Raw genomic sequence first — 11,522 nt, 5'->3', positions numbered from 1 at the left:
TGGAGAGCCTTATTGGTTATGATCTCACTCCACACCAGCATGGATCTATCGTGATATTTAGATATAGAACCTTATATTGGACTTACCTGTACAACAATATTTGGTAGTGCAGTTAGAGATTTTATTAAGTTTTTTAAGATAATTATCTTTATTTAGTACTGAAATTTAAATGAGTTTGTAAGTACTCTCCAACAGGTGTTATGCTTCATGCAGCTTGCCCCATGTGACTCATGTTAGTTTTGCATTATTTTAATTTTTCTATTTTTTTAAATAATTTCTTTATTGCTGTATTACTATATGTATGCACATCATTGCTCTTTATTATATATAGGATCGACTATGGTGTTTATGTATAGGATAAAATAATCCCCTGGTGGAAGCTCCGAGCGGTACCTTTATTCACTATCTAGTGTCTACTGGACATATGAGTGGCCCCAGGAGGGCCCTAGGGCCACATAATCAATGCTGGTGTGTGTGTGTGTGTGTGTGTGTGTGTGTGTGTGTGTGTGTGTGTGTGTGTGTGTGTGTGTGTGTGTGTGTGTGTATGTAGAAACCCCCCTTAAAAATCCTGCGTTTGCCCTTGTGAAGTACTACAGTATGAAGGAATCTTTGACTGCTGTGAGTGGTAGCTAACCATGTTTATTCTTATCCCTTTTCTGTGTAACAAGGCTTTATTTTTATTCTGTTTCTGCTTACAGTATAGTGGTTGCTAAACTTAAATTGACTGCTGTACTAATGTTTATATTACCTTATAATTAGTTATTAATAAACACAAATGAGTAAATTTAGCACATGTTAGGGAAGGATGACAGATTGGATCAAAACACATCAAGTGGCCAAAGTATTCTTGCACCCGACTTTTCCAATAACCCCCCCCCCCCCCCCACACACACACACACACACACACACACACCATGACATGGTGTTTCTGTATCAAGAGTGCGAGGCTATGATGTTAGGATGCTAGGAGTCATTTGCAAACATCAAAAGAGCAAATAAAAAAGAGGCATGGTGTAAAGTAATCACAGGCAAAGTGTAACGTAATCAGAGGAGACCTGTTGTATGGATCAATTATTCAGTAACAACAGAATAACATTAGTAGGTAGGTTAGTGTGGTGTATGGTACTGCTAGTGTTAATAAGCCAGGTGTTGCCACTAGTAAGGTCTAAGGCCCTCATTCCGAGTTGTTCGTTCGCTAGCTACTTTTAGCAGCCGTGCAAACGCTAAGCCGCCGCCCTCTGGGAGTGTATTTTAGCTTAGCAGAGGTGCGAACGAAAGGATCGCAGCACTGCTACAAAAAAAGATTGTGCAGTTTCTGAGCAGCTCCAGACCTACTCAGCACTTGCGATCACTTCAGACTATTTATTTCCTGTTTTGACGTCACGAAGACGCCAGCCACGTTCAGCCAGCCACGTCTGCGTTTCCCCAGGCAGGCCTGCGTTTGTATCTGACACGCCTGCGTTTTTCCACACACTCCCAGAAAACGGTCAGTTACCTCCCAAAAACGCCCACTTCATGTCAATCACTCTGCGGCCAGCAGTGTGACTGAAAAGCTTCGCTAGACCTTGTGTGAAACTACTTCGGCTGTTGTGAAAGTACGCTGCGCATGCGCATTGCGCCGCATGTGCAGAAGTGCCGCTTTTTTGCCAAAACGCTGCGCTGCGAACGAAAACAGCTAGCAACAACTCGGAATGACCACCTATGTACTAAGATGTACTGAGATAAAGTACCAATCAACTAGCTCCTGTCATTATTCAAACACAGCCTGTAATATGCCAATTAGGAGCTGATTCGCTGGTACTTTACCACAGTCTACTTTATCTCTCTCTAAGGCTTAGTACATAGACCCCCTAGTGTTCAACGTTTTTCTGTACGGGTTGTTCAGCGGTTGGTTATTTGTGTTTAGGCCACGACACATCAGCAATCAGAATTTATTGTTTCACAGATCCTGCGATTTTTTTTCCCCCCCAGATATATTGTTTCCCCCAATCCATCTGACTTTGACCATACAGATTTGTTTCAGCGATCTGCAGATTTTCTCCATCAAAAGTGTGGATCTGCAGACTATGAAAGTGCCCATACATTACCTCAATCGACTGTCTTTTTCCGAGTCACATGTAGAAAATGTAAATGATGGACAGTACTATTTTTACTACTTGCTGTCCCCATTCTACTTTTGAAATTAGAAAAATCCCCCCCACCCCCCCAAAAAAAAAAAAAAAGCATAATTAGCCCTCTTTGAGCTGGCCCTGGTTTAAATAAACATAGGGGATCAAATGTGTAGGGGTGACTCATGTTTAATGAACCAGCACAGGCTCTTGAAGCTGGCCCTGTTTCTAAAATGTCTCGTATTTTTAGAACCAGCACCGGGCTCCACTAGCAGTGGGGTAATGCCACAGTCAGGCGACACACTTCAAAGGGTCATCCCGGCCAAAGCATTCATCCCCCTAGCTAGATGACACAGGCCAGGGATTCCTGAGGAAGTGGGGACCCCCAATAAAGCAGTCCCTCTCCAGTGTACCCCATGCTAAAGCCCGGGACTATACCCCGCACTCCTTGGTGGTGGGTGTGGGGCTGAAAGCATGTGATTGTGTAAACTGTAATATTGTTCTTTGCAGAGGGACTACAGGTATCAGCAAGCCTGCCCTTCATTTCAGTACTTGGAGAACCACAAGTACAAGCATCATACTTACCTACATTTTATTTCTCCTCTCCGGGAGAAGCCCGGAGAGGAGACGCTGCAGGTGTCTTCGGGGGGCGGACTGTGACATCACTAAGCCCCCCCCCCCCCCCGCATCGGGAAATGCCGAGATTCGCGGGTCCGCGGGAAGGGGGCAGGGCTAAAATGACGCGATTTGCGTCATTTTAGCCCCTTCCCCACCCGACGTACCCGCGAATGCGGGAGGTTATCTCTCCATCCTGCTCGCATCACTAGGGTGCGGGCAGGATGCGGGAGACCTGCCCACTCTTCCGGGCGTGCGGGGGGCTACCCCAAAAAACGGGAGCCTCCCGCAGCTTCCGGGAGAGTAGGTAAGTATGACAAGCATGCCTGACATTAATGGCCCGCTGGTACCTATAGTTCCCCTGTAAAGGAAATATTAAAATAAAGACACAACACCTGATGTTTTAGTAATTTATTTAACTTCAACTTCACGGGGGGGGCAGCGGCTTTTAAACTCTTTTACATGCCGGCTGCCTCCCCAGGACTTCCTCCTGTGTCTACACTGTTTAGGAGCTCTTCTCAGCTCCTTCTCCATCATTGGACTGCCTGTCCATTGTCTCGCACTGGCTAATAGTAGTCAACCCAAGGGAGCAGGGCGATGACGAGGTGACCTGCAACTGACTCACAATGGCCATTTTGAAATTCAAAAATGGCGAAGCAAGCAAGCCAATTATGGCTCTCAGCACCATTTTTTAAAATGCCAGCTGCACAAATCATGAGCATTCCTCAGGATTCAAGAGAGGAATGCTCAGAGCAGGCCCTAGGCATAGGCAACCTAGGCAAATGTCTAGGGCATTTGGTAAGCCTAGGGGCACAAGCAGCTTCTGCTGATTAAAATGATATGCGGCATGCCTATATTCTTTGTGTGACTATGGCTGTATATGCATACGAAATGCTACGTTAAAGTGTATTCCTGGAAATCACATTAACGTAGCATTTCATATGCAGGTACAACCATAGTCACACAAAGAATATAGGCACGCTGTATATCATTTTACCAGCAGAAGCTGCTTGTGCATCTTAGCCACATATTAATGTAAATAAGATGCATTTTCGTCAAACAAGGTGCCCGACGTTATTTGAATTGGGGGCACTATTGTGTGGCCATGCCCCTTCCCAGCAAGAACACGCCCATTTTTGAGCTGTGCGCCAAATGTGCACACTGTTCCTATTTAAAACATAAGGGATAGGAGCACCAAAATGAGGACTGCTATGGATTAGAGGTGAGGGTGCTGGGGAAGGAGTGCAGGGTCAGAGGCGGAACTAGCAGCGGTGCTAGGAGGCACCTGCCAAAATCTTGCCTAGGGCATCATATTGGTTAGGGCCGGCTCTGGGAATGCTACGGCGCACACACAGAAACCCAAACCCCCACTACCAAAGCTGCCACTACTCCTATAAGGTACAGGTGCCGGCCTGCACCCCACAACTGCCACCACCGCCCCCTCCCCACCTCTTGCCTCCCCACTGTATTGGCAAAATTGGCTGCCTATTGGACGATCCTCACCATACACCAGCAGAACAAAGCCCTGATTAATCTAGATATTATAATAATGTTAAAAAAAAACTGATTTGGTAATTCTGATCATTTTTTGATCAGGATCTCCAACAGCCCAAACATCACCAATTTATTGGGACAATCATCTCCAGAATGGAGAATTGCACCAATTTATATAAGGGGACTTTAGTTGAGTGGCTGGGTCTTGCTGTGTGGGCACATACCACAACCTTATTGAGCCAGATCCAATTGTCAGTTCAAGTGATTTAATAAGGATGTAGTATGAAATGCCATATTGTTGAAATTCATCATGTCAACAATATAATGCCAACATGGTTATAATGTCAACATTCATCCTGTAGACACTGATGAAATGTCGACATGTTAGAATGTCTACATACCATTATTTGTGGGCCAGTAGTCACTTACCTGCTCCTGATGGCTGCATAAGCTCCATTGCGACTTCCAGATCCCAGCATTCATGTGATCGTCACTTCCATGTCAAACCTCAGAGTCTAACCCTAACCCCACCTCGCAGCCTAACCCTAACCTTCCCATAATGGCTTACCCTAACATTCCTGCCCGCAGCCTAACCCTAATGTCAACATTTCACATGTCAACATTCTGAGAATGTCAACATGTTACCTGTCAACATTTTAATAATACCCACATCATAACTGTTGACATAGTGGTGTTGACATTAAGAATGTCAAAAATGTAAATCTCTCCCTAATGACTACATCCCATTAAATACCCATGATACCTCACACACAGTTTTTTCACATTAGCAAGTCCCCATTCATAGGCTGATGGGCTGTCAGAAAATCCCCAATTTATAGGCTGATGGGCTGGTAGTAGGTCGACATTTCATAGGCTGAGGGGCTGGTAGTAGGTCCCTATTTCATTGGCTGATGGGCTGACAGAAGTCTCCTTCCATAGGCTGATGGGCTGGTAGTAGGTCCCCATTTCATAGGCTGATAGGCTGGCAGAAGTCTCTCATCATAGGTTGATGAGCTGGTAGTAGGTCCATATTTTATAGGCTGAGGGGCTGGTAGAAGGTCCCCATTGAATAGGCTGAGGGGATAGCATAAGTCTGCCATCATAGGTTGATGGGCTGGCTGAAGGTCCCCATTTCATAGGCTGATGGGCTGGTAGAAGGGCCCTTTTGCCTGCCCAATTGTTTGTAAATAGCCTGGGCACCAGATGGAGCTGAGCAGCCGTAACAGTGCACGTACACCTGCAGTCCGGGCGTTGGTTAATAGACCGGTCAGAAAGGATTCAAAGAGGGCCCCTCCTCCAACTTGTGGCATGTGCAGCTGCCCAGACAATCCGGGATTGCGTCAGCTGCTGACAGTCATCAATCTGATGGCTGCCAGCACTGTGGATTGTCAATGATAATGATCCGATCAATGGCAGGGAGCCCAGTGGGTCTCTTATTACGCACCGGCTGCATCGGCGGTAGTTCCACCCCTGCTGTCTTTGTCTTCTTTGAAACACTGATTGGGAGAGCTAGTTTGCCTCACTCTGCAACACTACAGTAGCCTAGTAGGTAACAGAAATGTTCTGTACAGATGAGTGTAGTCACAAACAGGGATATAACCAGTGATGTCACTGAAAGTGGGAAGACAAGTAGGTGTCCTACCATTCTCGTCTTGTCTTGTCTTGTCTAGTGTGACATTAATTACTCATTTATTTCTGTTTTGGTACTTTTACCTGTTCAACTAATATGCTATCAGTAAAAGAGTCAGAGCAGTGTTCTAGCAACTCTTTTTATTTTTATGTATGTACAAGTATGTGCATGTACATATATATTTAAAGCCAGCCCTGGACATAGACCATTTGGTGACTGAATAGTACACTATCACTCCAGGGGGAGCCCAGCAGGCATGGCAGCATGCCCATCACAAATTAACAGAAGGAGCTGCAAGCAGACCCGACCTCTCACCAGTGATGGTATATTCAGTACTGGTTACAGCATTAGCCCAATGCTATAAATAAACACCAACTGTAGCCCAGGAGAGGTCTACTAGCAGGAGAGGTCTACTAGCAGGAGAGGTCTACTAGGACCGTGTGTTTCTCCACATCAGTGACAATGAGGAGATGGATGGAGGAGTCACCAGCAGACCTTATGACCAGGGGCAAATTTAAAGGTCAGGCCGCCCCTAGGCACAACATTATCGGCTGCCCCCAATCATGTAATTGCCAATTCATGTTGAGGCCTCGTGACTGCCAAAGCAGCACCAACTCACCCCCTCCCCTCCACCGCCACAATTTCCTGTTTATTGCCCTCTTCTCCCTCACCAGTTACAAAATAAAAAAATAAGTAGTAATGACAAAAACAAAAATCACCTGGTCTCTGCTGGCCATTGGGAAAACTGAATGTAAATTTAAAGAACGCATGACAGTGCACCACTCCACTATTCACAGTGCTTTGGGCGGGTGTGCAGTCCCGTTTCCGAGGAGTCACCATGCACGTGGGGTGAAGTTCCTTGTATAAAGGTATGTTTTGTATGTACATTGTTTAATCTGAAGACAGTTTAATGAACTGAAACGTCATTATGATTCAGCGACTTGTGAGTTTCATTTAAGAGTGCTGCACCTCTGGTTCAAGTATATAAATAAAGAGACTTATGCGACACTGACCTTGCACCAGTGGTCACAAAAAATCTCACCAATAGAGAAAAAGAAACACTAAAGAAATTACAGAAGAACTCAGACATAGTTATAAAACCTGCTGACAAAGGGGGGGGACTGGTCATCCTGGATCGTGACAACTATGTAAAAGAAGCACATCGTCTCCTAGGAGACACCAAATCTTATGAACTACTACAGGACGACCCCAAGGATATGTACATAGAGGAATTGAGAATACCTCTCACACAAGGACTACGGAATGGAAGTATCACGAAAGAGGAGTTCCAATTTTTAATGCAATCCAGTCCCAATACCCCCATCTTCTATTATCTGCCAAAAATCTATAAAAACTTACTAAATCCACCAGGGAGACCTATTGTCGCTGGAATTGATTCCTTAACATCTAAATTGTCTGAGTATGTTGATGTTTTCCTAAATCCATATGTTAAGGAATTACCGTCATATCTTAAAGACACAACCATGGTACTGAATCTAATGAAATCCATAGAATGGAAAGATACTTATTTATGGATCACAATAGATGTTCAATCTATATACACGTGCATTGAGCATTCTAAAGGTATTAAGGCATGTAAGGACTTTCTAGACAAGGATCCTACTCTTACAGCGACCCAAAGAGTTTTTATATGTGACGTGATTAATTTTATTTTAAGTCGAAATTATTTTACATTTTTAGAGAACTTTTATCTACAACGCTGTGGGACCGCAATGGGCACGAACTTCGCACCAAGCTTCGCTAATCTTTTTATGGGACAATGGGAGGAACTCTACGTGTACAATACTCATTATTTTAAGAATAACGTGATCCTGTACAAACGTTATATCGACGATATTATAATAATATGGAACGGCAGCCTGGAACTTTTTTTGGAATTTTTTAACCTTTTAGAAAGTAATGATATGAATCTCTCATTTACTTACAATACAAACAAAATCTCTGTAGAATACTTGGATTTAGTATTAATAGGTGAAGGATCGTCAGTGGTGACTAAAAACTTAATTAAAGGAGTGGATAAAAACAGCTACCTCCACTACCAAAGCAGCCATTCAAAGACATGGAAAGACAATATTCCATACTCTCAGTTCCATAGACTTAAGCGGAACTGTAGCAAGAAAGACGACTGCAATGAACAGGTAGCCGTATACAGAAAACGATTTGAAGAAAAGTCATATCCAAAATCAATTCTGGACAAGGCCACTGTAAGAACAAATACCGTAAAGAGGGAGGATCTTCTAGAATATAAAAAGAAGGAAGCCCCTAAGGAATCCACTGCATTCATCACTACCTACAACCATCATGAGAACCATATCAAATCATCCTTCAGGAAACACTGGAAGATATTACTTATGGATCCTGTATTGAAAGAAATCCTCCCGGAAAAACCACAGATAGTCTTTCGCAAATCCAAGAATCTTAAAGACCATCTTGCACCCAGCATGCTACGTGAGACCACTAAGGAGAGAACCAATCAAACATTTTTGAAATGCACAGGAGCATTCAAATGTGGACGATGCAATATCTGCAAGTTCCTGAATCCAAACAGAAAAACATTTTATGACTCAGGGGATAATCAAGAATTTAAGATAAAGGAATTTCTGAACTGTAACAGTAGCTCTGTCATATATTTATTGGAATGTACGTGCAAGAAGAAGTACGTGGGGAAAACCAAGAGGTCGCTAAAACTGAGAATTCAAGAACACGTCAGGAGTATCAAAAACAAGATCGATACGCACCTCATTTACAGACATTTCATCTTGGAACACAAATCAAACCCAGAAGACTTAACATTCAAAGCCATCGATCACATACAGATTGGGGAAAGAGGTGGAGATCTGGCGAACAAATTATCTCAAAGAGAAATGTTTTGGATCTACCAGCTTAACACGATGCACCCGGCAGGATTCAACGAGGGTTATGAAATTGCCCCATTTTTATAAGGTTCTTCTAAAACATGTATCATTTTATCCTCACTCACTTTAATCACACTGAATATGTATATATGCACCTAAGTATTAATATACAGCTCAATAATAAAAAATGTTTGACACAAGAACGAGTATTTTGTTTAAAGCCAACAGATACAGTCATACCACACTGGTTCCACGCCCAAACCCGTCCGATCTTGGAAGCTAAGCAGTGTTGGGCTTTAGCAGTACCAAGGGGGAGACCACCTGGGAAGCTAAAGTACTGTAAAAAATAGGCAATAAACACTACTATGTCAGACTAGAGCTCACGTACACGTACACACATGGCCACTTAGCTTAGTGGGCACACACTGAGGCACGGACAGGTGTGTGCACACGTCTGTATAATTGTGATTATTTGTGTATATATATATATATGTGTGTATGCATCTGTATACGCACACGTTATCACATATATCATAGTTCACTTTTATTTCACCCAGCTTATGTTTAAACGTACTACGATACAGAAATAAGTATCAACTGAAAATATTTTATTGCTTATCTAGTACTTATGAATGTTAATATCCTAATGTTTAATAGTCTATATTTATATTTTTAAAGAAATTCCTGCTCTATTTCACCCACCCCTTCGTTCTGTAAACACCATCCATAAAATTGCTATCGTGTAGAAATACATTTAATTGCCCTTTGGACCACTAGCCTTATGTTACAGAAAAAAAGGCATATAGTTTATTTTCATGCTCCATTTGTAATAATTGTATCTTAGTGAGGAAATTAGGAAGATCCTTGGCGAAACGATATTGACTGCACTTTATTTTATCTTATTTTTTTCCATGAAACCGAGCATATAAAATGTACTGAGAATCCATGTCTGCATGTATGGACTCCACTAAAATAGCAGCCAACAATGCACTGAACTCCCTAGACGTTGTGCCTGTAAAGACAAATAAGAAGAAGCGTCATATGACGTTCCGGACACATACACCGGAAGTGGGGCATGGACTACCGACCATTGAGGACGGAAGTGGGGCACGAAGCTCTGAACACAGCCGTTCATCTGGACGCAAAACCGGAAGTGGGGCGTTCGCGCATGCGCACTCCACAGCCGCCGATACAGGAAGTGTGGCGAAAGTGCGGAAAACTAATAAGAACTCTCTACTACACTGTTTTAAAGGACTTATCAAGCTCGTTTTTTAAGATAACCTTTATGGGATGCCTCTCCCTAACTTACTAGCACTGCTTCATCATTGTTTCTTTGTCATTGATAAAAACTATGGATACTGTATACTTTTACATTGTTAATTGACAGGAAGTGATGTCACAACTAGTAATCCCTTTTCAGTAGGTATATAAGCCTGCTCTGCACACTTGATCACTACCCCTTGATGAAGTCAGACTGACGAAACGCGTTGGGATATCCTGTATGACCCTCCATCTTAAGTTAAGCTATTTTTAATAGTTACAATCTCCTTTATTCCTTTTATGTCTTAAGTTTTTTATATACTTTTTTACATACCCAATTTTTTTGTATATATACTGTTTTACCACATTTTATTATATATGTAGTTATATGTAAAAAAAACAGTTTCTGCTCAAAACTAGTGTTTTTATGTATTTTGTAAAATAAATTGTTTTAACTTTTTTTTACAAAAAAGGCTTTATTACCATGTCCTTTATAAATTGCATTTTAGTCCTCTAAATATTTTTTTATATAAACACCAGTTGGTCGCCAGAACCCCTACCTATCCATATTCATATATATATATATATATATATATATATATATATATATATAATATATATATATATATATCGTCAGCATGCAGGCAGCATACAGTTCATAATGTCCCCCCTAGGTGTCCCGTAGCAGAGACCCAACTTTCAAGTATGTATCATGGAAGGAGGCAAAAAAATAAGTCACAGACAGCAGCAATATAACGATCGATATATATATATATATATATATAAATAAATTAAAGGGAGTGCATACACTTCCCAGTGGACAAGGCATACATTTCTTAAATGCACATTCTAACTAATATATACGTATTACCAAGCAGGCAAAATGTATCATATTAGCTGTACTTCATAATAGTATTCAATACAAAATTAACTGTGTATTGCAGCTAATGTTCCTCTAGTCACGCGTATTTAAGAAACATTGCCTTACACAGTATCACACTTCCTGTTTGCATTTAAAGAAATACAAACTTGAAACGTTTTCCCCATACTGTATGTGTCAGAGGCCAGATAATGAGGTTATAGAGCTGTGTTTATCTTTGCAATGTTCATCTAATGGTTTCCTCTTTGTGGGTGTAGAGCTTGTTTAGATTTCACTTGTCAAGTTGGGATTTCCCCTACACAGTTGTATAAAAGGTGAAATAAACATCATAATACAGAAGCCAGTAATCTCTATCACATGACTATAGTGACATCCTTGTTGTACAGTGTAGTCACATGCACTGTACCTGACTGGCTGGTAAACTTTAGCCTGTGGTCAAGCACAAAGATCTGGCCCATAACCAGCAGCAGCAGCACATCCTAATAAAGTAATACCAGAGTCTAAATGATCAAAAAGCCTTTTTACTGGAGTTTATACCGCAAAATTACTTGCTTTAACTTTGCCTTGTAAATTAATAGGGGAATACCCTGTTGGTGGTGATGATTTATAAAACACTGGCACAATGCTCCGTCTTGTGTTCACAAGAATATTTATTCTAG

The 11,522-nt window shown here is 41.9% G+C and overlaps 1 pseudogene; it reads left to right on the top strand.

The window, feature by feature from the left end:
* Nucleotides 1-8,949: 8,949 nt before the first annotated feature.
* LOC134968071 (5S ribosomal RNA) lies at nt 8,950-9,069 on the top strand (annotated as a pseudogene).
* The last annotated feature ends 2,453 nt before the right edge of the window (nt 9,070-11,522 follow it).

This window comes from Pseudophryne corroboree, chromosome 10, assembly GCF_028390025.1.
Source record: "Pseudophryne corroboree isolate aPseCor3 chromosome 10, aPseCor3.hap2, whole genome shotgun sequence".
NCBI lineage: Eukaryota > Metazoa > Chordata > Amphibia > Anura > Myobatrachidae > Pseudophryne > Pseudophryne corroboree.
This window is presented reverse-complemented; position numbering and strand designations above follow the sequence as displayed.